This window comes from Gallus gallus, chromosome 8 (assembly GCF_016699485.2).
Source record: "Gallus gallus isolate bGalGal1 chromosome 8, bGalGal1.mat.broiler.GRCg7b, whole genome shotgun sequence".
Lineage (NCBI taxonomy): Eukaryota > Metazoa > Chordata > Aves > Galliformes > Phasianidae > Gallus > Gallus gallus.
The window spans coordinates 2,997,371-3,024,321 of NC_052539.1; the positions used below are offsets into that span (position 1 = coordinate 2,997,371).

Sequence of the window (26,951 nt, forward strand, 5' to 3'; positions counted from 1 at the left end):
CATTTTATCTCTTTCTCATATCAGTTCTTGAAGTAGAAGACTGAAAAATAAAAGGGTTGTATTCTCCAGGTGGCTGAGCTCAAATTCAAGCTAAGCTGCACATGATTTCTACAGTAGAAATATGCCCAGTATAAGATCTCTTGAAAGAGTTGCTTTGGGGCAAGCTCCCCCAATTGCAAAGGATTTCCCCATTTATGTAGACATTGTGGAGTTAGACAGAAGTCGTCTATGGCTCTTTTGTGCAACATATACACTGTAGGACCACATTAAAATGTTTTTACATAGTTTGAAGAAAAGGTACCTAGGTCACTCTGAAAATAATGCCTATTTATTTCCATGGAAACGACAGTAAATAAAAAAAGCACAACACTATGAAGCCACTCTTCTTATTGTATCTTGATAAGTAGAAATTGCTCCATACTTTTACCTGTGGCTTTGTCATCTCATTTTACTAAAGGACTGGGCTGTTGCAATCTCCCCCTTCAGTCACCTGGCACTCTTCAGAGGAGCTCTCCTTCATGCCAGCTCCAAAGGGAGAGTTTTACACAGAATGTAAGCAGCAGCATTTTTTTTTTTTGGCATCATTCTTTTTCTATGCACTCCTCCTAGGGGCTGACAAAGGCAAATCTGTACGGAACCTGAGCACTTCTACTACTAAAATCCTGCTTACTAATTTCTTTTTTTTTTCTTTTTTTTTTTTTTAATGTTGATTTCCAGAGAAGCTATCTTTCTTTTCTTTCTAATGGAAATAATCACTTAGAAAAGGTAATTTTACTTCATTATGACAACAAATACTTTCTATTATGAGTTACTAATATTTTTATTTGATATCTGTCACGTGCCTAGTTTTAAGAGAATATTCAGAGTAGCAAACTAATGAGAACTGTCACAGGACACTGTAATTAGAAACATTTTTTGAACTGCTGTGTAAGGCAATAGCAGCTATAATATCATTCATAATTCATTAAAACTTAAAACATTTGAGTGAATGTGAAATTGCTGTATGTGCAACTTTCCCTGACAGGCTATATGCAAGAGGAGATATGAATGTGTTCTAGTTGTGTGATAATTTCCCTTTTATTCAAGTGACCTAATTTCTTGTCTTTCTTATGATGCGATTACTTTCATAGCACAAATTTCAAAGCTGTGATCAATTTGAATGAAAAATGATTATGACTGGATGTTCCAATTGAATGTTTCTACAAGATAATAAAATGAAGACAGCAGTAGTTTAGCACATTATATGAGCTTTAAAACTCTGAATATCTGAAAAACTGCAGTAGTTTTTCTGTTGTTTTATTTGATTTGATTATTTTTTTAATAGAGTGATGCTTCATTTTCATGCCTGCAATGAAGTTAATTAAATATAATTTCTAATTTTAAATCATTTAATTTCTAAAACTTTCAAATAGACTCTTAAAGACAGCTGATCTAGCAGCATTCCAAATACATAGCTGCCATCATTTGACATCAACATAGAGTTTTGATTACCTGGTCTTGGTACTTCTATATTTTTTCTTATTTCTTATTTTTATTTACTTTGCATAATTCTTTGTAATGTTTACTAAAATCATCCAAACTCACTCATTTTATAAAGGGACGAAAGAAATGAAAATATATGATCCAAGAACTAGACTGCAAATGCTAATACAGTATCAACTGTAATATTGTTTTGACTCCCAGTGAAAGGAGATGTACGTGAGCAGAAAAAGAATTAGATGCACTGATCTTTTGCCATCTTCTGTCTTACAGATTCTATGCAATTTGCAATGTATTTGTGTGTAACTGGCTGAACTTATTTCTACTACTGTTTTGCATATTTTTTTAATGAATTTTCTATACTGCACAAATCAGAATCAGGGCTTCACTGTTAATGAGAACAGAATGAAATTAGGATAGAACTTATAATTAGGGTTCTATTAACTACCTTTATAATCTTGTTCCTCAAATCAGATGGAGGAAGGGACCACTTCTGCTGGGATTGCACTACCATATCAATCTAGTCACACTTGACAGCAGTTTACTTACAGCTCCCCAGATAAACAGATTAGTATTTTCTTTCAGTTTATAAGAAATTGGCCTACATGCTACATTTACTTTTATAATTCAGACAATTCATTTTGAAAATCACCCCTATATTGTCTGATTCACACTACATTTTGATAAGGAGAAACAGCAACAAAAGTTGCAAATGTGTAGTTAGAGTTTTCAAAGACCTGAACAGCCGAAAGTGACAAGTCAGCTTCCCCAAAGCATTCTAAAACTCCAATTACTTTTAATGTGAGACTAGTTTGGACTTATGAAGCCCGAGATTTCTTTCTCATTAACCCTTAGACCTGATGTTACATGATCAAGATTTGCTTCACAATCATGAACTGTTAAACTTATAGAATCATGCTGTGGAGTTTCTACAAATTAATGATGGCTTTGCTTCTCTCTTCTTTAGCTTAAACAGGTATTGCTATTTTTTAGAGCTCAAATATTTTATGTAACTAAAGATTTTGAATGATCTCAACAGTAAGCAGCAACGAAGAGCAACACTAAATATTCCATTTAAGAATACCACTAAATACAGTAAAAACAACAGTCCTTTTCTTCTTTACTGTAAATTGTCTGTTACTTAAGTGGGTTGTCTTGATAAACCTTGTATAGAAGAGGCATAACTCACACTGATAGGATTTTCATTCACTGGGCACCAAAACTGACAACTCAGTACACAAAATATCAAGCAACAAGAAAATGAATCACTTTTTAATTTGTGAGGGAAATTATATTTCAACTGTTTCAGCTCCTGAGGTAATGATAGTCAATACAGAAGTCTGAGCTTGAAAAAACAATCTGCTTCCCATAGTAGATCACAGAAATAAATATCTGCACAAAGCATGTGCTACTAACACTTATTAAGTCCTACGTGAACCAGATTACTCCCTCTCAAATTATGCCTTTCTATTTAAGGATCTGTAAGCAGAGAAACACTCTTTTTTGATTTACCTGTTTCGCTACATCTTACTACGAGTAGTCTCTGCCAGACAGGAAATTACCCTGTATTCTTTCAGATCATCAGTGGGATATAGAAACCATTGCTGGCCAGTGGACATTTAGCTCATAAATGTTCCAGGGGTATTACCAGATACTCACTTGTGATATTTTTGATGTTACACTGTTTTGATAAGCTACTGACCCTCAGCTAAGAATTAGGAATGATCACGTTTCCACTGTGATGCACTGAATTTACGTGTAATCTCCATGTGCCTCACTGGCTATATTTTCTTAATTATTTAAGCATTTCCTTGCTATACCAAGTAGTATGGCTTCCAGGCTAAGTGAAAAAGTTACAAGGTGAGAGTAGGACTTAATGATTTTTGTCCAGATTTCAATGTTTTTTCCAAAATTGTTCATATTGCTTAATTACTAGGATTAGCATTAGAAAAAGACTATTGAGTGGTTATACAGATTCCCTTTCTGAAGTAATTTGAGTAAGCAGCAAAAAGCAGCTTTTTCCTTAATTTCTGACTATATGCTTTCAGGGTACTTTTCTCACAAAATATGCACAGGTAAAACCTGTATAGCAGACATAAAAAGTTTTGGATTTCATTTCAGCGTAGCCAAAATTGCGAGCTTATTGTGTCATTAAATATAGAAATACTTTTAGATATTTTCCTGAATTTGGCTTTATAGCAATTGGCACGTTGTGTCAATTTGAGAGCAAAGCGAGAGATAAAATAGTCAAATCATAACTTGTAAAATTCACAATGAAATTTTCAGAGCATGTATGAACGATTAGTTCTACTTCATATTTTATTATACATAATTATATAAAGCATTTTCTAATTCTCGTTTAACATATAGACAGTTTAATCCATTGTTCCAAAACACTGGCTACCTTTACAATATTCTCTAGAATAATGAGCCTTTGCTCTTAAATATGATAGCACATAAATAATTGCAATAGGTATTCATATACAGAAGTGATTACTGGAATTATTAACATGAGACAGAGGTACTTGTTAGATGTGGGCTGTGAAATACCATGGATGCTTTTCCACTTGCAGACCTCGGTTTGCCATTGAGATACTAAGATCAGTGAATCTAAAACAAATCCTGTCTTTTGCAGAGATGTATTATTTTCTCCTCCCTAGCAGATGCTACTTTTCAAATAATCATTACAACTGCCATGTCCAAGCCAAAAATACATAGTACTAAAAGGACTGATAACTATTTTTTAAGACAAGTCTAAGTTCTGACTGCACAAGAATCCAGATTTGCTATTTTATGGAACTCTTCCCCCTCTCCCCCCCGCTCTCTTCCCCAGGAGTTCTGTGCTTAATAGCCCTTAATAGATTGTTTCCTGCTAATCTATCTATTGGCTTTACCTTGTAAACTTTCAGCATCGCATCCTTCATGTCTTGTGGAAAAGCATTCCAACTCTCAATTACACACTACAACACTTCAGCCAGATCTTTTCCACAATGAATATTCCTTCATTATTTAATTCAAAGGAGATGGTCCTAATTTCCCTGTCTGGCTACAACTCAGAGAACAGCTGCATATCAGCAACAGAAAGTTATTGATATCTGGCTTTCAGTCACTGATGTATATCAGTTTTTATTTTTTCTAGGGAGCTTACGTTGAATGCTTCATTAAAGTAATATACGTACATTTGTTTTACACCAATAGTTATTGTCAAAGGGAAAGCAAATTAATAAACTTAAAATTATCTTAAATATTAAAAAACAAACAAACAAAAAAAAGAAGGATAAGCCATAGGATTAACTTCCCCAATACTCTGCACAAAGATCAAGAAAAACTATATATCTAGGACAGTGATAAATATGTGATACTTTCAGTACTAATGGAGTCAATTCTCTACTCATTTATTAAATGGCAAAATGAAGTCTGTCCAAGTAATACAAAAATGCGTCTCATCTGTTTCTTAGAGAGAAAAGTAGCAAAAATAAAACTGAGAACATCAAACATAAAATTCTTGAGAGATTGTTATCTTGCTTGAATAATTTTACAGAGCTTCCCCAGAAAAATAAGCAGGATATGAAAAGCATTTAAAAAAGCAGAGGTCATCACAGGGAATAACAGTTCTGATACAAGTACATATTCTACAAGCTCTTGACAACCCACAGCTCCACAACCATATGGAGTCAAACGAATGGTAAAATAAACATCCTGTGCTGTATTTCTTTCTGTCAAATACAAATGTAATGTATTAGGCTTTTGGTTAGGCATAAACTTCAAACTGTTGCTTGTGAAACATCTGTAAGCAAAGCACAACTTAGATGATGCATCTGAGCAAAAACAGCCATGCTTTACAGAAAATAAATACATAAATATTTTGTTTGAAAACATTCCATTCTTTTCCAGATATGCATTGGCAGTATCTGCTTAGACAAGGTTCTTGGTAATATGTGACATTTGAAGAGAGCTTAAAATATTCACAGACACACTCAAAAGCTCATGAAAGTGGCATATCCAAGATGACAAGTGCTATGATATGAAAGATCATAGAGAAAAAAAAATCCAGTTGCAGAGAATTATAAGCTAATCTAAAAATAGGAAAGTTGACAAAATATTTCCTACTTTTCCCATGTTCTATACAAGAAAATTTAAGTAATTTATCCAGTGCTATTTAATCAGAATAGTTTTGAACTATACAAAACAGAACAGAACCATTACATATAGTTAGGTTTGCATGACCACACTCTTTGCAACATTGGCATGAAATCTCAATGCAGGCAAAAATAACTATTCCCAATTATACTTCATTTTCCATCCATAGTTGAAAGACAAATGAAATAGTAAACCTCACAATTTGCAGCTTAGAACTCTCAACTTCTTTGATTCATCTATTTCACCTTCTCCTAATGACCAATGTTCAGCCACTATTTACTCATGCTTACTGGAGTGTTTGTGTGATGAAAAAATGATTATTTTTTTTCCCCTTTCTGCTATCCTGCTTTATAAACACTGACCTCAAAACTAGATTGCTTAGGATACAGACAATCTTGGCAATAATGTTCATTAATGTCCCCAGTGAAGGCTTGACCCGAGACAGCAGAAGGTCAATACACTATGACGGAACACATTAGCAAGTAAAGAATATGTTAGCACAGTCTATCCATCTTTACAACATTCAGAGGTATAGTTCTTTTAAATCTTTAAACTAAAAAGGTTTTCTGAGCAATTTTCACATTTCTGAGCTATTATTTCTTCTTAGAGGTTTTAATGTGGGTACACAGAAATCAGGGTCACCAGTAGTCAGCAATTTCAGGAGGGGGGCGTTGAGTTTCCTTGTGTGCTGTTTGACAACAGGACACTGTCAAGACTAAATATCACTTAGATGGTACTTATAACTGTAGTTCCATCTGTGCATTTCTCCCACCAGACAGACTGCAGAGCTCTGACATATCAGCTGAATTGTTGCGGTAAAAATAGATAATGTGAACAACATAAAATAGAATCCTTGTTTAACCTGAAGACATCCATTTCTTTTTTTCATTAATACTAATGGCAAATACATTCCTTTAGTCACTATTCTCTATTTTATTAAATCTACATTGAGCATACGTGCTTGTGTTCTGAGCTGAAAGTGGGAAATCGTGTAATGTGTAACTGTTCAAAAGTTATGTCTTAAAGTCACACATTTCAGATCACTTTATGTCCCTCCAAAATGCAAACTATTTAATTTAGTACCAGTTCCTACCCTGATAAGGGCTTTTTAATTTGCAGTGTAATACTTTCACTTCCAGAATTTTCATCTCATACAAATGATATTATAAAATACTTCATTCCTTCCTATAACAATGTGATTGTTCAGTTCATTTGTAATCCCCATGATCCTGCTTTCAGAGGTAAATTATCAATGAATTCAATCACTTGTGTCATGTAATATCACTTTAGTCTAATGCAGAAAACTGAAATAGGGCCGAGGGGAAAAAATCTCATGGTGAATAATTATTACAAAATCTTAGTGAGCCATAAGGATTTGCAATAAACAGATAGCCAGTGAGAAATTGGTTTTGTTTTTCTTGAATATTCTGTGAGCAGTGCAATGAGAAGTGAAGGATAAAAATACAGAAGTTGTTGCTGCAGCACTTTATGTAATATCTACAAAGAAACAGCTGCTTGATCCTCCTCTTAGAAACTCTATGCAGGTTAGTCTATCAAATCAACTGCACATCGTCATCTCATCTCTGTTCCTACTGCTACACCACAGATCCCATGTGTTCTCAGTGGGACTGTGATAATTGCTTACAGATAGCTAGCAGAGGCTGACAGATTGCAGAATTCAGAATAGTGGCATTTCACTCCAGAAGGCATTTCCTCTTGTTCAGAGAGTATAGAGAAGTGGTAGTATTACTTACACTGGTGACGCAACCTGACCAGGCTGTCCACCAGAGATGGACACTTCTGTCCTGCTCAGAATTATCCTTTGCTTTTGTTTGCCAAACATTTTTTTCCAGCAGATATTCAGTCCTTTATTCTTTGTTATAGACCACAGTTCCATTTCAACTGGAAAGTGTCAGACACTGCATGGCAAAGTCATGCAGAGGTAGAATGGACTGAGGTGCCATGGGTACATGCAACAGATCCGTGCGTGGAGGCACAAATCTGTTCACTCAACTACCCTGGCAAGTACTGCAGGCCTGTAATAATTTGCAAAAAATGTTGTTGCTATCACCTAACCTTGCTAGTTCATTAAAAATCTGTTTAAGGATCTTATTTCATTCAAATGTGGTGCTTACAATTTTTAGCTTAGTGATTTAGCCCATTTTCCTGCAGTGAAGCATATAGGAAATGCTAACTGTTGCCAAAATTGTCTGAAATAATGCATGTGAAGTACACATTCAGTTGACAAAACTAGGATTGATTATGTAGGTAATCACAGGATCACAGAATATCCCAAGCTGGAAGGGATCCACAAGGATAATCCAGCCTATACATGACCACCCCAAATCCATACTATCTGAGAGCACTGTTCAATCTCTAGCATCTTGGTGCTGCGGTCATTGCCCTGGGCAGCCTGTTCCATCCTCTGGTGCAGAACCTTTTCCTGACACCCAACCTGATCCTCCCCTGACACAACACACACAACCATGAAGTTCAGTAATGCAATTTACACTTGCACAAATTTTCAGCTGATCTAAAATGATTTTGATAGGTTTTGAAATAGTTTTCTTTGAAGGCTATAAGTCTAGGCATATTTTTCCTATTACTTCTATAATTCTATAGTCTATATTTCACAGTGAAGTACTGAAGAAACACCACATGAAATATTAAAAGATGATAAGTTCTATTTCCACGCTATTCAAATTCCACCTAGGTAACAGCAAGGCTGCTCAGAACACTCTCAAAGCAGCAGTGCAAGTTGGTTTGTGGGTTTTTGTTTTTGTTTTTTTTTTCAATCAAAGCTTTCCTGTTTGCCTTCTTAATACTGTCTGAGGGCTTCAAAGCCCTGCCCTGCACAGCCTGCCTCTCACTCTCTGCCTCTTACAAAGGGCTCAGGCACTGCCCGCTTGTGATTAAGCACCACACCACTCAGTTTTGCCTTGCCGCACACAGTGCAGAGAAGTTCTAGAACACTACTGGGCAGTTGCACCCGGGAACAAAACCAGTCTAAATTCCACACTGTAAATTCTTAAAGAAACAGCAGGTATGGATGACAAAAACTCCCCTCTTGCTTATAGTTATTACTTATGCATATTTTATTTACTTAGAAAAACAATCATAGACATATCTTTCACAGCTACTCAGGCAAGAGCACAATTAGAAAAAGAGTGCTGCAAAATGTGGGATGAGCTTATGCCTTTTGCCAAATGCTTAAAAAGCCTATGAACTTTGTGTACAATAACTTGAGGATGCTGTCATGGAGCCAGCAAGCATAGTAGATCTACTATATTCTACTAGGTAGAACTTCAATCACCTAAATTCCCCAAAATTGAACCCTTCGCTGCAGTGCTTAATAGCAAAGAACTGAATCAACTGCTGCAAAACAAATTGTATTGATTTTACCTATATAGAGAGTTAAAATGAAGTTTCTTTCAAGGCTCTCAGACCACACATCACCCACAATGCAATTAGGGAAAGAGGAGCATACAGGAGGATACCTGCTCAGCCCTCAGAGCCTTTCTGAAGGAGCCACATGTGCCTAGCCTCGTGCAGGATGGGTGGTTAACCACAAAGGCCCCAGGTTCCTCTCAGTGATAATACTGACAAGAAATTTGTTCCACTTCATCACCCAGACAACTAAACATCAATTTCAATTACCTTTTGTCTTTTCTTATGTCACATGAATTATTTAGGTGCTTTTTTTTCCTCTTGTTCTTGTGGATCTGATAGTAGTCTAGATATAGCTATATTTGAACAAGATTAGATTCTACAGATAAATCTTGTACTACAGAAGTCACAGAATAATAAGCATTATTTATGATAATATCACTCATTAGTGGTAAAAATGCTGTCAGTGGTAAGAGACAATAGTAAGAGACAAAATATCCTTTATAACAACATCTTACACTGGGAAAAAATAACATTCCTCAATTTCCATCCTTTGTCTTTCATATTATTTTTATATAAAATATACTCTTAATATAAAAAAAGCTCCTACATTCAGACACTGTGATGTGCTTGTTCCAAGGGATGTCTGAAATCTCTTTGCCATACTTTGGCTCTGCAGCGGATATTACAAGGGAAGCAAACTCATTACAGGAACCCCAGGGACATCTTAAAAAGGTACAAATCTCACAAACGCTATTTTCTTAGACACCATGAAGAAGTGAATTTGCTCATATACACACCTAGAAGCAATGTTTAATGCATGTATGAGAAACAGCTATCATTTACAAAGGGATATTTATGAATTAATAGCGAGTAAGGACATTAGCAAGTATTAGAAACTTGAATGCTCATTAGAAGTCCCTTATGCACTACACATTTGAGTCTTTATTAGGAGCAGCCCTATAACAAGCCATCATTTTTGCCAGAGTTATAATAAAATGTACTGAAGACTGTTTTACAGGAAAGGAATAAAGTTGGGTTCCTTTCCTTTATACAGGTTCTGTATTTCAGGTACAAACTAAATGTGTAGATTCACTAAAGTTTGAAAAATGGGGTAAATATCATTTAAAAACCCTCCAAGTGAATAGTAGAAAACCATTAGCAGGCAAAGTAATTTCAGTTTCAAAATCAATGGGTCAGTATATACACAGAATCACATCAAATCACAGAATCATAGGGGCCAGAAGGAATCTCTGGAGGACATCTAGACCAGCCTCTTGCTGAAACGGATTCCCTACAGCAGGTTGAACAGGAAAGCATCAAAGTGGGTTTTCAGAATCTCTGAAAAGCAAACTCCACAACCTCTCTTGGAAGCCTCTTTCAGGGCTCTGCTACTCTCAAAGTAAAGAAGTTCTTTCTCATGTTTGCAAGGAACTTCCTTTGTTCCAGCTTTTGCCCCCTGCACCACTGAAAAGAGCCTGGACTCATCCACTTGACTCCTGCACCTTAGATATTTATGAAGAGTGCTGAGATCCCCTCTCAGCGGGTTGAACAGCACTAGGCCTGCCTGCCTCCATAAGGTGCTCTGGGATCCTAATCATTTTTGTGGCCCTCTGCTGGGCTCTCACTAGAAGTTCACTATCTTGAACTGAGGGGCTCAGAACTGGACATAGCACTCCAGATGTGGCCTCACTAGGGCAGAGTAGAAGGGAAGGAGCACCTCCCTAAACCTGCTGGGCCACGTTCTTTTTAATGTACCCCAAAATACCACTGGCCTTCTTGGCCACAAGGGCACACAGCTAGCTTATTGCCAACCTGCTGTCCCACCAGAGCACCCAAGTCCTTCTCCACACAGCTCCTTTCCAGCAGCTGGTGATTCCTAGATTTTCAAGCTCACTTAAGCTTTTAAATGACTTTTAAGTAGGAAGCACATTAGAGAAAAGTTCCATTTTTTATATGATAACTAAAGCAACATTTGTGAAATGCCTTAGCCATATATTTACTTAATTTTAATTTGGAGGATATACACAAAACACGCTGATAATCTACTAAATTCATTACTACAACAGACTAAGTTAATATTCCTCTGAAATTCAATTACAAAGAATTGATCTGAGCAGCTTTATACTTGACAAGCTACAAATAGTTTGTTAACGAGGCAGTTTTATCAATTAGTCTTGTGTCACATCTCGTTTTATCAGATCACGTTGTGTCTAAGCATTTTTACTAAGCTCATCATTACTATGGTATCTCAGCACCTATTTTAGAAAGCTCTTCTTGAAAGCAATGTGATTTTGCTCAGTTGCTCAGAATGATAAGAATATGCTCTTTTAAAATGGGAGTAATTATAATTTTTTTCGAAGCTAGCGGAGCATAGCACCTCAGGACATAATCTAAACCTCTCTTCTCTGTATTCATTTCAGGGATCCCTAACTTTGAACCAATAACAAAACTGTGGATTATCAAATTTGTTTAACAAAGCTAAGCAGATCCAGCTTCGGGAATCATTTTCTTTGGGAGACTATGGTGCATTCATTTCATGCTTATTTCGGAACTTACTGAAGGTCATTTTAGAATATAACTATGAATTATGCAGTTTAGATTCTTGGAGTTTCAGAACTGACTAATTAGATCATGTAAAATTGATATAAGATTTACTATTGACTTATAAGAAGTCTGAGTTAATGACAAGCAATTTTGAGTTTGCCCCTTCAAAACCACAATAGGGATTTACTGTTGGCCTCCTTTAGGAGAAGGGTAGACAGCGCCAGGCCAAATTATCATTATCTATGCTTAATTTTCACTCACTTAAATGGTAACTATATCTGAATATATTATGAATTGATGAAGGATCAGGAGATTTGACACCTTAATTTAAAAGAAAAAAAAAGCAGCGGCATAGCTTTGCTCTTTGGAAGCACTCAGTGTCATGAATGTAATTTCCAGTATGCCTAGGACTACAGATGGAATCCTCGCATGCTTCACAGTATCCAAAAACATGACAAATAATTAAAAAAAAAAATGATGACATTGGCATTTATGATTTACACATAATTATGTTCCTAAAAATCCTCCCTCAACCTGGCTCATACTCTCTTATAGAAAAATATCCTACAGAAAGTGGAATTATTTTTGTAACTGAAAATAGCAACTAAAATATAGAAGTTGCAATTTATCAGGATAGAGAGGACCTTTTGTAGACGTAAGTAATTAAATCTACAAAATTTTGTTTGAAAACAGTTACCCTTTCACTACTATTCCTAGATGAATTTTCTGTCTCAACGTTGCCAAAAATGCGCATGAAGTAGCATAACTGCCTAGGATACTGTAATTAAACAGGACATTTAAAGTCAAAGCCATTAGGCTCTTGCAACTTGTTTCTTTCTTGACAAAAATTACTGATCACAGAAGCCTGAATAAAACAACTGTGAGGTTAAAATGCAGATGGAGAAAATGGGGCTGCGTAGGTAGGACTGCTGGAACAGTGAACACCAGAAGTAATGCACGATGTAGCTATTAAGACCCTATGTATGTTAAAAGAAATATGCCTAGATTAGTGTTAGCCGACTTTGTGTTTAATGTTTTCATTTGGCTGGGGATGAACATGGTATCAGTTCCTCTGCATGTAGAAGGGTACGAACACAGAGTTCAATAGCTGAGCTAGTAAACATTTTGCAATTTTATTAACTCATTGATCATAGTAATGTTGCTTTGAGGTATTTGATATCTGTATTTCATCACTTTTTTTTTCTTGATGTAAAAAACTGCTGTATCTGAAGGTACCATAAATGAGCACTACAATGAAATACTTAAACTCCACACACCTTGAATCTTGAGGGCACTAAAAAGAAGTGCTCTCTTTATCATCTCGAGCAGTTTAAGGCATTACATACTGCTGACAGAAGTAAAGGAGAAAAGTTTCCAAAATTTTTATGAATTACATTTTAGGAAATCTTGATTTTTTTAAAATTACCTCTACTGTTCAGACTGATGCTGTTTTGTACATCTCTTCAGGCTGCAGGCAAAATGTGTGCTCTAACAACAGGCCTCTTATGTGCAGTAGCTTCAGGTATCTGCCTATTGATTTCTTAGCTGTGCATACAAATCTCAGCCTTATGTGTGAATTTGGGGTTTTCTTTTTATGGACAGCAATCCACATGTGATATCTGTAGACAGGTGGTCTCAGAAATGTCTAGTTCACTTAATGTAAAGTATTTTTTACAGGGCAGGAGTGAACTATAAAGAAAGTTTGTACTCAAAATGACTGAAGATACAATTCGGGAGAAAAAAGGACCTGAAAGGATCTCATTTCTGTGGAGCTCCATGCTTTATTAGAAGCCATATTCTGTTATTCTTTAACAGTACTTAGCAGAGCAAAAGCAAGAGTGGCAATATCTTTCCTCAAATGAAAGAACAATACTAAGCTGCCCTTCAGTAGGAGAAAGGTCAGTACTAACTGGGATAACTATTCATTTCAGCCACTGAAAGGACACCACATCCTGCCTGTCTGGAGTGCTCATTTGGTTCATCCTATAGCAAATTAATCTTGCTACACAAGCAAGTGGGCTACAAGCCATTAGTCTGTGAACCATGACATTTCTGCATTCTGCATGTAAAATAACTCACTCGACAGAAGCCTGTAAAGCAGAATGTGCAAGAGTGACATTGCCTGCAAGTAGCAGATTACCAGAGTTTCTGCCTTGCAACATAGTTAGGGTATCTGATTCCCTGAAGGAACTGCAAGAAAGCAGCCTACCTGCCCTCAGGGCACAAAGATGCCTGATCTTAAGGGGATATCATAGTTAAGTGCCTGCTTATCTGAAAACTTCAAGAAGTCACCTTCTTTTAAGGGAAGATTTGTACCAGGTATCTAGGTGCTATCCAGGGTCCCAAATTCACAGTGAAATTTATATGCTGAGTCAAACTTCAAGTATTCTATCTCCTTAAGCATCCGACTGTGAAGGGTGCCCAAGTTACATCTTTAATTAGGTGTGACTGATCTATAGCAATGAGAACTCGCTGTATTTTCACTTGTACACTGGTAATATTCTCCACCAGTTCACTGTTTTATAGGTTATGTGCTATTCCATAGTATGCAATTTTTTAGTTCTATGATGTGTCATCTGAAAAATGTAACTGGTGAGAGTCTATTACCCAAACTGAAATGGGGGGAAAAAGAAAAAAGAGTTCTTTAATCCAAGGCTCCCAGAATGCAGCAAGGAGCAATAGTACAGGAAAAGGAGCACAGATGATACCAACACCCTAACTTCAGCAAATATTAAATTCTAAAAGCTTGATTTTGCAACTACTCTTAAGCATACTGTTTTGTATGAAGCACTAAACGTTATTTGCTTAATAGCAAATGTATTGTGCAAATCTCAATAATACATAATAAAATAAAAATGCATCCCCCTTAACTGGTTGTGTCTGACAGCACACAGTTTAAATCATCAGTGTCCCATGGAGCGTTCTGAGCAGTAAGCATGAAATATGTAAATGAGGTAATTAGACTGGAGATGATACAATTGATGCAGATGCACATCTATGCATGAAGATTCTGAGGATAAGGAAAAGGCCATGAAGCACTATTTCGTGAGCCTCTGAGAGCTGTGCTACAGATTTATTAAGAAGGAAGAAGCTTTCAAAGAAACTGCTTAATTGCAAAGCAATTAAAATTAGCATTATGCTGTCTTAAGTTTTGAAAAGTCATCAGACATACAGATGATTCCTCAGATCTTAGTGCTAGAATGTACATGTAGTCTATTTTTATTTTACATAAAATAACATACACCACGATGTGCTATGGGATACAAACACAGCACATACAGACCGAAGTACATCAGACAGTCAAATTTTAACTTCAAAGTCTACTTCTAGCTAATGTGCTTAGACACGTTTTACTCTTTACATGCATTTTAAAGTGGATTCTAAACCATCTTGCCCCATATTAATAATAAATGGAAAGTCTAACAGCAACGTAAAATAAGAGCTCTTATGTAAGATCTTATTGTTCATTCAAGGGCACCTGATATGAATTACTAGAAGAAACAGCTGTTATAAGCTGTCTCTTAGCTATGACTAGTTGGACTTTAAGGTCTGAAGATCCTTGCTTCAATACTTTGATTCTTTATGAGAGGTTTTCAAATGGACTGAAAACTAAATCTACTAGTGATTTCATTCAGATTTACCTTGTGAAGTTATTCCCTTTTTTGTTGCCCCTTTGGACTGGATCTCCTCCAACCCGGACTCTGTGGACCAAACATACTTCTACAAAATTAAAATATACTTTTTTGCTTTACGAGTTCTTTGCCTCTAACTCAAGTTTTTGGGCTGTGTTTGCTGTGTGGCCTATTGCAATAAGGAAGCTTTCCCTTTTTCAACTGTTTAACCAGCATTCAGAACAGTCAAGAAAAGCGTATCCCACTGTGCTTCAAGATCAGTGAGAGATTAGTGCCTTATGAACTTAAGGGCTTTTGGATTTCACTGTTGTTGGTCCTCAGCAAGAGAGATTTAGAGATTTATCTGAGCTATATTCTCCGTGCCACGTATACTCCTTTACAGACCAGATACTATTTGTTGTATTATCTATGTATTTTATACATTTAAAATATTAGGACAAAACTTCAGCTGGAAAATTAATATCACGTAGGGGAAGAACAGAGGACCTTCTGTGTTTGTGCAATCAATGTTTTTTGTTGGATTATTGTAAACATAAGAAGAACAGGGCAAGTTGAGTAAGGAAAAGAAACATGAACTGTATAAATGACACCACTGCTCTTTTAAAAGATTAAAAAGGAAAATAATGGGAAACAAGTATGAAGCTAGAGCTTGACTACTACATTGCTTAGAGAAGCAACTAGTAAGCCCACAGAGTAAACCGCGCTCAATGCCACACAGCAACAGATAAGAGAGAAGGTGCAGGAAACAGGTCAGTAAGTAGCAGATCATTATTTCATTAGGAGTGCAGAAGGTTGTCAGCAAATGTGCCCGTATTAATCAAGGTTTGTTCATTTTCTGTGACGTTCATAATAAAAATCTACAGCACTTTAATGTAATGCTATAAATGCACCATTAACTTCTGCAGGTGTATCTGCAAAAGCATGGCAGCATTGCTCTCAGGAAATATTGACAATGAATCTCCATGATGTTTGGTCATGTGATTTCACTGAAAGACGCTCTACAAAGCAATTATAAAACGGTTGTGCTCTCATCATGTCAGCTTAGCCACCCTTTCAACATCATTCCGAAATTCAAAGTATGTTCATACAAGAATTTAAGATATTTTCAATGCCTGTTTCCTTTGCTTATAGGTAATGTATGCTTGTGTTTAAGACATTAGTAAAATTAAGATATAATTATCATTACCTAAATGTCTGTCCGGTCATAACCTCAAAGTTCTTCAAATAAATGAAAACAAATGAGGAACGTTAATTCGGTAAAAAAGTTGGATGCTTGTGATCTCAAGTTAATGTTTTATCCTGGCATAGAAACACGTATTCCTTATGTATGCAGTTGGAATATTTGTGCAATGGTACTATTCTTCCTTTCGCTCCTTCACACAGAAGTTAATGATTACTCTGAATAAAATGAAGCTAGAAGAGAATTGGAGCAAATAGTTCGATGAGAAATTTCATTATCTAATCTTGTGCCAAAATGCAACTGTGAATACTCACAGCAAAATAAAAATTGAACAGTTGTTCGTTCTTCCGTTTGCCTTCAACTGCAGTTCCCATGCTCTGAGAGCAGTATATTTGATCTGTGTTGCTTTCAAACAACAAGTTATAGGTTAACTATATATATATATTAACTATATATATTATGTTACTGTCTTAGTAACAGAATGCAACAATTACTAAAAAAAAATCAATATCTATTTTTTTTAATAATAGATTTTGTACATGTAGCAGCTCCATAATTCCAAGAAACTGCCTTGTACAGTACTCAGATACAGAAGACTAAGTATATTTTCTTAACTACTAGCCTGCCTTGTTTTCTTCAAATCTCAACTCACTCAAAATCCAAATACCTGGCTTTTGTTCACCCAGACCATTTTACAGAAAAGATTGAAACTTTGTTGACTTGGTCACTTGACAAGCCAAACTTCTCACATTTCAAACTCCTTAGTAAAATTAATTTTGGAGGCCTAAAATGTATTTTTATGCAATACATTTAGGATATATTCATCTTATTTGAATTAATACGCATGATTGTTTATGTGTACAGTGTATAATGCACACATACAGAAAAGGAACTGGTGATCTTCAAAACTTGCAAGCAACTTTTTCATTCCAACTGCGAAGTTTGAGATTCTGTATGTTGCAGGTATGGAGTCTCTCCACTGCATAGTAACTTAAATACTGAGCCATAATTGTTCATCTTGGAACATATTACAGTTATATTACAAGTATTCTTCAGGTTTTTTGTTTGTTTGTTCGTTTTGTTTGTTTTGTTTTTGCTGCAGATCTACAACTACAATGAAGTATCATGTCTGATTCAACAGTGCATTTCACTCAATACTAAGAGCTGTGAGGTAAACAGCATAGCAAATGTATTGTGAATGCAATGAAAAGACCGTATCACTTTTCCATTTAGCTACAGGCATGAGTTCTTTCCTACAGCCAAGAAATTTTAACAATAGCACAATATGTGTCAGAAAATAAACAAACAAATGAAAGATAAATCTGGTAAGAACTCAGTATTTCCTTGGTAAATAAAACAAATATGCTTAGATATTTATGATACTGATCACACAGCCTGAAAGCTCTTTCATCATTTCACACTACCAAAAAAAGGAAGAATATCTCCACATGGTGAAAAGAAAATAACACAGTTGCTGCCAATCACAAGAGACAGAGAGGATTCTGGAAATCCACACAATAATGAAACTGTACAAAAGATTCAGAGATATGAAAAACAACATAGCAAGTTGACTAGCAGACACATATCTGAGCAGAAAAGAGCAGCCGTTGTTTGGAAAAAAAAGCAAGAGATCTTGCCTTCCATTTATACATTCTGTAAGTAGCCTAGGCAATGTATCCTAGCTTCAAATGAAGTACTCCTACTAATAACCTCCAATGAAATGATTGCCCACACACCACCCAGTTTGGTCCTGTGTGAAAAAGAAATAGTTGGTTCACATAAACTACCTAATGTAATGGTTACTGCATTGAACAATTTTGAAGCATTCACTGTCATTAGAACGTACATTAAAGGCTATGTTCCAGATAACTATGACAATGAAAACCATGTGTAGTCACAGTCTGGTTCAGTACTTGATTTACAATGGGCCTGATCCTTCTGTACTTACTAATATTCCCTCATTGTTACCGTAGTATGTACTGGCTTTGATTATGTGACCACTGCTTTAGGTATAGTTCATACAACAACTTGTCTTTTACAACAACAAGGTTAAAGATAAACAGAGAGAAAATGACAAAAACTACTTATGTGTGCATATACATATACAGAGAGAGAGAGAGTATAAAACCACCAACATAGATGCCCAGGTGTCCACCATTACCTACAGATCATTATTTTTTTCTGATTGAGTAGTCTTATACACAAGTATGTTTCTCTCTCTTTCCTGGAACACTGAACCTGATGTTGAAGCATGTTCCTGAACTTCTCTAAACTCACCATTTTCTACCATTTGTCTCCCAACTAAAAGACACCAATCAGACCAAAAGAACTTCATGTGACACATTGTTCATTCCTCCCCAACAATCACCTCTTCCCATGACACATCAGCATTGATTTCACCAAAGACACTGCATTTTCTCTAACTATGCACCTCCTCCCATGAAGAGAAACAACTGTACTGGATCTCAATAGCACAAAGTACAGCACAGAAGCACATTTCAGAGATTCTTAAACTCCCAAATTCCCTCTTGCTCAGCTTAGATGCAAAATCTCCCATCTCATCTTCAAAATGCATCTTTCAATCAGATACACAAAGCATTTTTGCTAATGAGCAGTGAACAGACTTAGTACAGAGCTGAGAAGGGCAGAATTTAACATTCAGCTTTATAAAAGAAAAATGACCTAAAACTGGATCAGCTGCACCAGGCTTTAAATTAGGCTTTAACTTCAGGAATGATTATGAAATACTTTCTTACAAATTTGGAAAATGTGAAAAGACATCATAAAACCTCTACCAGCATCTTTATGTGGAAGACCCTGTCATCTAATTTCTCTCCTTTTTCTGTTATTTATCAGCCTTCGTTTCCATTCTCTTGTTTAAGCTATGCATTGTAACATTCTGTCTAAAGCATCTATATTTTCATTAGTATTTTCATTTCTTTCTGTCTGCTTCTTCCCCAGCTTTTCCCTTTAATTATCGTAAACAAATGGAATCATAAAAAAATTTAATTGTTCCTTTCCTTATCCAACTGCTATGTGTTCATGTTGGTAATGCTGCTTTCCATGTATCTTTTTCTCCTATGCTTAAGAGTTGATGTTAAAATAAAATTTAAAAAAAGCCATTTTATGAAAACTAGGGTAAAAAATAGATAACAGTAACATTAATTGGCTCTTTTCTTAAGCACAGGTGATCCAGATAGCAATAATACTTAATTGCTGGGTTGTTTTTGTTTTTTTTTAATACCATTATATTTATTTGTATAAAAATCTTTTTCTCTCGTCTTTATTCTGTTTACAGTTTTAAGAGATTAAAAATACCATTAGAATAGCCCATTAGAAGACACAAGTTTCTTTCCATTCTCATTTGTTCAGTGGTCAACCACAAGCACTGGGCAGCTTTCCAGCATGGAAGCTTGAGCTTTAGAGATGGTCCTTTAGGTACACTGCAGTCAGTGTGAAAGCCTCCATTGATTTCAGTGGCATTTGGAGTAGGGTCTTGGCCCTTCGTGTAATACTATTTTCTGTTAAAATGCAAATTGTTGGTAACATTGGCAAAGGATGCTAATGTAATCAATTTTCTTGCAATTGTAAATTTGATTTTGTTGTCTCTAGCCAATAAAATGGCTTAAAGTGTGTGAATACTTTAGCCAGCATAATATTGTAAATCTAACTTCACAAATTAAAACAAATGCAGTGAAATCCCTAAACATACAGGCACATCCACTATAGGCCCATCAACATTTTTAAAGGAGTTTGTGGGCTTTAATATGCACTCAACTCTGGTGAGGCATCATGGCGAAGCATCACAGTGAGTACTGTGTTCAGTTTTGGGCCCCTCACTACAAGAAAGATGTAGAATCCCTGAAGGCATGACCAGAGAAGGGCAGTTTATCTGGTGAGGGGTTTGGAGCACAGGTCTTAAAGGAGAGAGTGAGGGAACTGGGGTTGCTCAGTATGAAGAAGAGGAGGCTCAGGGGAGACCTTAAAGCTTTCTACAACTTCCTGAAAGGAGGCTGTAGTGAGATTGACTTTGGTCTTTCCTCCCAGGTAACAGCAGTAGGGTGAGAGGGAATGGCCCAACTTGTGCCAGGTGAGGCTTTTGTTGGATATAAGGAAGTATTTCTTCTCTGAGTGGTTGGGTTCTGGAACAGGCTGCCCAGGGAGGTGATTGAGTCACCATCCCTGGAGGTGTTCAAGAAATATTCAGATGTACTGAGGGACATGGTTTATTGGGGAAATATCGGTGGTAGGTGGATGGTTGGACTAGATGATTTTGCAGGTCTTTTCCAACCTTGGTGATTCTATGATTCTATGATTAATTATCTGAACGTCAAACCAAACCATAAAGTCAACTTCCAACTTCATTAGTCTATAGCTAGCCGAAAATAGCAGAGATTTTTTATTTTAAAGTTTCCATTAGCTGAGGACTCGGCCACTGTTTAATTATTTTGTTTAACATAAGAAAAAAATTCTTGATATATATATAGACACAGATGTCTATTTCAAGAAACTTCTTTTCTTTGAACTTTTCATTGATATTAATTCTTGTGTCATGTATATTGAAATCATGATTCTAGTACACCATCTATTCAGGGTTCAAAGTCCTGTACCAGTTCACAACACCAAGCAGTTCCATTCAAATAGTAGACTCAAGAGCTGCATTGCTATTCAGCATAAAGAGCTTTCACTCTGTGATATGAGAAACCGACCTTGCTGCCCTGTGCAGCTGGTGGTTCAGAGCCCAAAGATAGCATTTATTCAACTTGAGCTGTCAGAAAGAAAGGGCAAATGTACCAGCAGGTAAGTGAATTAAGCACTGTTCGGTAGTTAGTATTATCTAATTATTCATGACACATTTGTCATATGCTGTTAGGAGACATTAAAAATGCTAATGTCTGACCACTCCATTCAGTAATACATCTGCTGAGAAACACAGAGTATGTGTTTCAGATAACGGTGATTACCCTCCTACTTACTTCTCCTTGTTAATTTTTTTTTTTTCCTAATTTTATTTACTTTCAGGGCAACTGTAGTTTCCTTTACGAACATGTAAGAGCTAAATGTTATGCTTAGAAAAATTCAAAGTAAAAAGAGCTTTGGAAAATCCATGCTTACTTCAAGGACCAGTCTAACAATGCACTATAAAGTCTACTACTGATAATATAGTTAGAATGTTATATCACTGCTCTGTATCTTTCCAGTGAGGCACAAAGTGACCTTTTTCATCTTTATTATTTCCAAATAAATAACATTCTTTGTTACTAGGATTTTTTTAGTTTCCTATAAAACAAATAGTCATCAACTCCTTTAGTGTATATAGGGCAAATGTATGACCTATATCTCTATCAAATTAAGCAATACGAGAATGAAGATACATAGAATAAGATTTGCAGACCCAGTACTGAGACATTTAGCTTTAGAACTTACCCAAATGAGAACTTACTATTTTAGCTATATAATCAGGCATTTGCTTTCTAGAAATGAACAAGTAACAATTTCTATTGCTCAATTCAGTGGGAACAAAAGCATCTTCAATATAATGCTATCTTTTGCGAAAATGTAAATATTTCTACCAAGGCTGTTTCTGGCAGGAATAAAGGAACACAGCTTACCCAGTGCCAATATCATAGCTATATAGTTACTGCATTACAGTTATTGACAGAGCTTGTAGTCATTACTGGCCTCATTTTTCATGTTATAAGCATTAATGTGAATTTATTTTATAAACATCTTCTGTGTAAGGACTGATTTGGTAATTATATTACTGACATTTGCTTGTCAAGTATAATATGCCCCATATGCCCTTATCAAGCACATCAGAAAGTCATTTCTTCCTCCTGGCTTTTAAGTGACAAACCCAATCAATTCAAACACTTAGCTCTTTAGTATATTAAATGTACTTCACCTAAAAGTCTTATCATATGCTAATTGACCTGATCTTTGATGGGCATAAAGATGTCTAATTTCTCTAATTTCAGTACAGCCAGGAGGGTCTCCAGTGAAGTAGCCAGTATTTCACACAGATAACCTGTAACACCTGGGAAATACTATCGGATATAAATTCCAAACACTTGCACACAGACCTGCCTCAGAGCAGTCAAGAACCTTTAAGGTAGGGCCTGAGAGATGCACCTTGCTGGGGAGCCTGTAGCAATCAGTGTATGAATTTATCATAATGAAATTACTGTCACCAGAATGTTCACATATACTGTTGCAGTCTCCATCTTTCGAGGCTTCCTAAATCTATCTGGATAAAGCCTCAAGCAGCTGAGCTCATAACTACCTTTCTTTCAGCAATGGCTTAGACAAGAGACCTGTATATCCTTTCTAACCTGCAATGTCTTATGACTTCTCAGTATAGAAAAATAATAAATAATCCCTAAAATATTAATTTCTTTAAGAATAGAAACACCATATGTAAGCTGACTTCCACAGCATAAGAAAACAGAACGTTACAAGGTGGGAAGGAAGATAACAAGGATCCTACATGCATAACGTCTGTCATTTATGTATTCAACTTTCTGTAACTTTGGTTTTCTAAATAATGATCAAATAATTACAGGCATTATTTGCCAAATTCAAGCCACATATAATTCTGAATGATCTCAATACTAAATCATTCATAAAGAGAAGAACAATTCTGAATACAGCAAGTAAGCATTTAGGGATACAAGCATTTTCAGTTCATGCACAGATGCAGCTCCCTAATATAAATGACAATTATAAGCCCAGAGTAAGAGAGGGTAGCTTGAGTCTCAGCACTGTATTAAATTTGATAGTCTGTAAATAAATCTCCTGAGTATGTTTATTCATAATTTTTCCCAAGGAATTACTTCAGTGAAATAGAGTTGAGGATGTACTATAAAACTACAAATTTTGTTATTTATTTATTTTTACAGGTTTTTAAATGCTACCCTACAGCACAGGTCTATTTTTCTGAGTTTATTCATCTAAAATACTTCAAATGAGAGAAGGGTTTATTTTGAAAGTTTGTGATTCAATTTTCAAACTGTTTGACCTGAGTAAGTGTATCTTTGAGTGGCCTCTGTTAATTGGATTTTTCTCTCTCTACGTATATATTATAATAAGAGGAATCTATGTTACTTTTATGTACTATGAAAACCGATAAACCAATAGAACTAAATGCTCAAAAGTTGAAGTCACCACAAATACTGAGGTAAAATATGGGGGAAAAGAATCATTAAAGCAAAGGAAAGACAATCTCTGTCCTGGGTTGTCTGTGGGCATAAAATACGTATTAACAACATCTGTTTAAAGAAAAGTTATTCAAGCCTACAAATAAGTTGGAGACAGCTCAACTGTGCTTATAAAACACAACGTAACGCATTGTACTGGGAGTCATTTCTATTCATCATGGCTATTCCCTAGCTGCAAACAGGGCAAAGGGTTTGTCTGTACTTGTGCTGTCCATCACACTGAAGGGTTTGGCCACACTCCCAGCAAGCTGGCAAGAATCAGTTGGCAAGTTCATGACATTGTCATTTAAGATCATCTCCTCGGTGACCTTACCACCAGTGTTGAAGCTGACAGCGATAGTTCTCCCCAAAGAACTCAGAGACCGTTCTTTGACTGTAGTCAGAATACAGATAGACTATGCTGATTTTCAAAACTATCATTCAGCAAGAAGTTATTAATAGTATTCTAAGATTGCAGTCTACAGACAGATCAGGCACGATATGAGAGGTACAAAGGCTAAGGAAAAAGAAAACTGCAGAGGCGTGCAGCTATATTTTGTGATGGGGAATATATCCATGTCACATGTGGGAGGAAGAGAGAGACTGCATAATCCCTCCCCCTCAGTAAATCTACTCCTTAATACAGAGTTAAATGTTACTAGTGAAACACATGGTGCAATCTCAGTACAAATTACTCGGGATGAATAAAACACTGTCTTGGTACAGCCTTACCTTTAATACTGCATGCAGTTCTGGAATCCACAATTAAAAATGATGTTCGGCTCCTTGAAAGTGCGCAGAGGTAGGCAGCAAAGCGGATAAAAGGGCCAGAGGGTACTTCGCCTGAGGAGAGGCTGAGGACACTTGGTTTATCTAGCCTGGAGGGAAGGAGACCAAGAGGTGACTTCATTACTCTCTGCACTGTCCTAAGGAGGGGAAGAAAAGAGAGATGACACACCCTGCTCCCTCAGAATCAGTGGCAGGATTCATGGGAATGGCACAAAGCTGCACAAGGGGAGGTTCAGATTGAGCATTAGAATATACATGTATATGTATCGTGTCTGTGTGTGTGTGTGTGTAGGTGGTCAAACACTGGAACAGGCTTCCCAAAGATGTGGATATCCTGCACCTGTCAGGATTCAAGAGATGTTTTAATAATGCCCTTAACAATACGCTGTAATCTTTGGGTAGCCCTGAAATGCTCATGCAGTAAGATTAGATGATCCTTTAAGGTCTCATCCAACTGGACTACTGGACCTCAGACATACCCATTAAAATGTATTTATGACAAAGTAGATCAGAAGAGAGTTTCTCATCTTCTACTTTCTAAAATTAATCAACTAAACTTTGTGTTTCATTTCTGGTCTTTCCAAGACACTAGTAGCTACAAAACACACACACACACACACACACAAACACACATACAAAACCCAACCATAATTAAAATAAAAACCAGAAATGCAAAATAAATGAAATTATTACACTAAAAAGCACTGAAAGGATTCAAAGAAAAACTTCACATTTTAAGTTAAAGTTCTAAGGATTTATTGTCCTTTGTTTATTGGTCACATTGTATCATTTTCAGAAGTCTAGACTTCCTCACCTCTATTACTCTCTCAAGAATCTTTCCAAGCAGATTTATAATTTAAAAAGCCCTAAGTGCACTGACTAAGATTTCCTCAAGCCTTGCATGAAGGTTTGGACAGTTCACAGTATTAATCTTTATTCGTTTTCGTGAGAACTTTTAACGGTAAAGCCATGCACTTTCCCAGGTCAGAACAAAAAGAGTAGAAAAACAAACTCTTCAGAGCCTTATGAGAAATACCTTGCCTGACACACTTGCTCATTATACTTGCTGCCCTCAGCTCAGCTTCCCCTTTGCCAAATGCAGAATTTCAAATTATTGAGCATTTTCCAAACTGGCTGAGTGCGCCAAGGAAAGAAAACTGCCCCTTCTCCTCTGAAAGTGAGAACTGTGTCATTCTACAAAGGGTTGAGCTACAACAAGCAAAGCCAACATTTTGAGACTCCAGACATGAAGGGAAACTTTCAACTTCTACCCATGGATAACCTCATAATCCAGTAAACACAATGTCACCACTACTTCCACCGTTTGTAACAGGCCACAGGCTTCCTGTTCAGATAACAGTGCAAGTCTCTGGAATTCTCAGTCTATCGAAAAACCACTAACCAAATCATTTGTCTGTTATGACAATATATACAGCTGTGGGGTTTTTTTTTTTGTTTGTTTGTTTTTGGTTTTTGTACCAAAAGAAAAAAGAAAAAGAAAGAAGAAAGAAAAAAGAACCAAATAAATTGAAGTTTTCTGCAAACTTAAGTGAGATTGTTTGGTTAATGGTTTGAAAAAAAAATGTTTCACTGCTCCATTTGATGCTTCATGAAATGAAGCGCCTTTGTCATATTTCACTGCATTTAGACCTAACAACTTGTCAAACTTCTGAAATAAACAGTAGACAATTGACTGAGACAATTTCCACTAGCAAACCATACGCAGTGAAAAATGTCCTTATATTTAGTTTATAGTAGGACAATCTGTATTGCCACTACTCCAGATACTATGAAGCTACTGAGTTTTGAAAGGCAAAATACAAATAGCAACTTTGAATACCAGTGAGTATAGCTTTTTTAACCTTCTCCTTCACCATGACTACATGGCAGTGCTTTCTGAGCGTCAGTCACAGATTTCCTTCCTTCTCACATTCCCAAACTCCTGAATAGGCATGTGTCCTTCACTTGAAGTGACGCCAAGCTTTCTCATGAAATCGTAGTATTTCATTGTCTCCTCCTTTACAGCCAAAAGCACTGACTGTTGAAATGCTAGGTGCATGTACTTGTGTGCTTTTATTTCTCATAGGTTTTCTTGAATGACAGCAACAAAATCACTTCTAAAGAAATATCCCGATGCTCACAATTATCTGTTTTATGAGAACAGCAATTTGAATAAATTTTAATGAAACCTATGTCTAGGACACACACAGTTTTGTTTAAAAAATTCTCTAAATACTGCCAGCTCTCAAGCATTCCAAGTTACCATCCTTGCACCTCTTTTCTAGTCTCGTGCCTAAACAAGAAATTTACTTCAAAGTAAATTTTACATATGTAGACTATTAAGCAAATATAAAGCAGCTTAGATATGCAAGTACAGTCTTCAGTAAAATTCACTTCCTAATTTCCTTTTCAGATAAGGAGGATTTAGGCTCCTAAGTTCTCCAGCAGGAAAATTAGTACTTGAATTTCTAACTCATTAAACTTCAATTCACAAAAATACATATATATATATCCTCTTGTAAGCTGGTACATGAGCCAAAGCTTAGATCCTCTGGATCCCTGCACATTTCAGTTACTTTTCTCCCTTCGAATCTTACAGGA

At 36.2% G+C, this 26,951-nt stretch overlaps 1 long non-coding RNA gene across 3 annotated transcripts in view; it reads right to left on the reverse strand.

Moving 5' to 3' along the window:
• The window catches only part of LOC101750820, a 571,434-nt gene that overhangs the window by 273,696 nt on the left and 270,787 nt on the right, over positions 1 to 26,951 (reverse strand). For all 3 annotated transcript variants that reach the window (XR_006940028.1, XR_006940027.1, XR_006940029.1), the window contains one exon: positions 24,294 to 24,439. This is a non-coding gene — a long non-coding RNA (uncharacterized LOC101750820). The remainder of the gene's footprint in view (positions 1 to 24,293; positions 24,440 to 26,951) is intronic.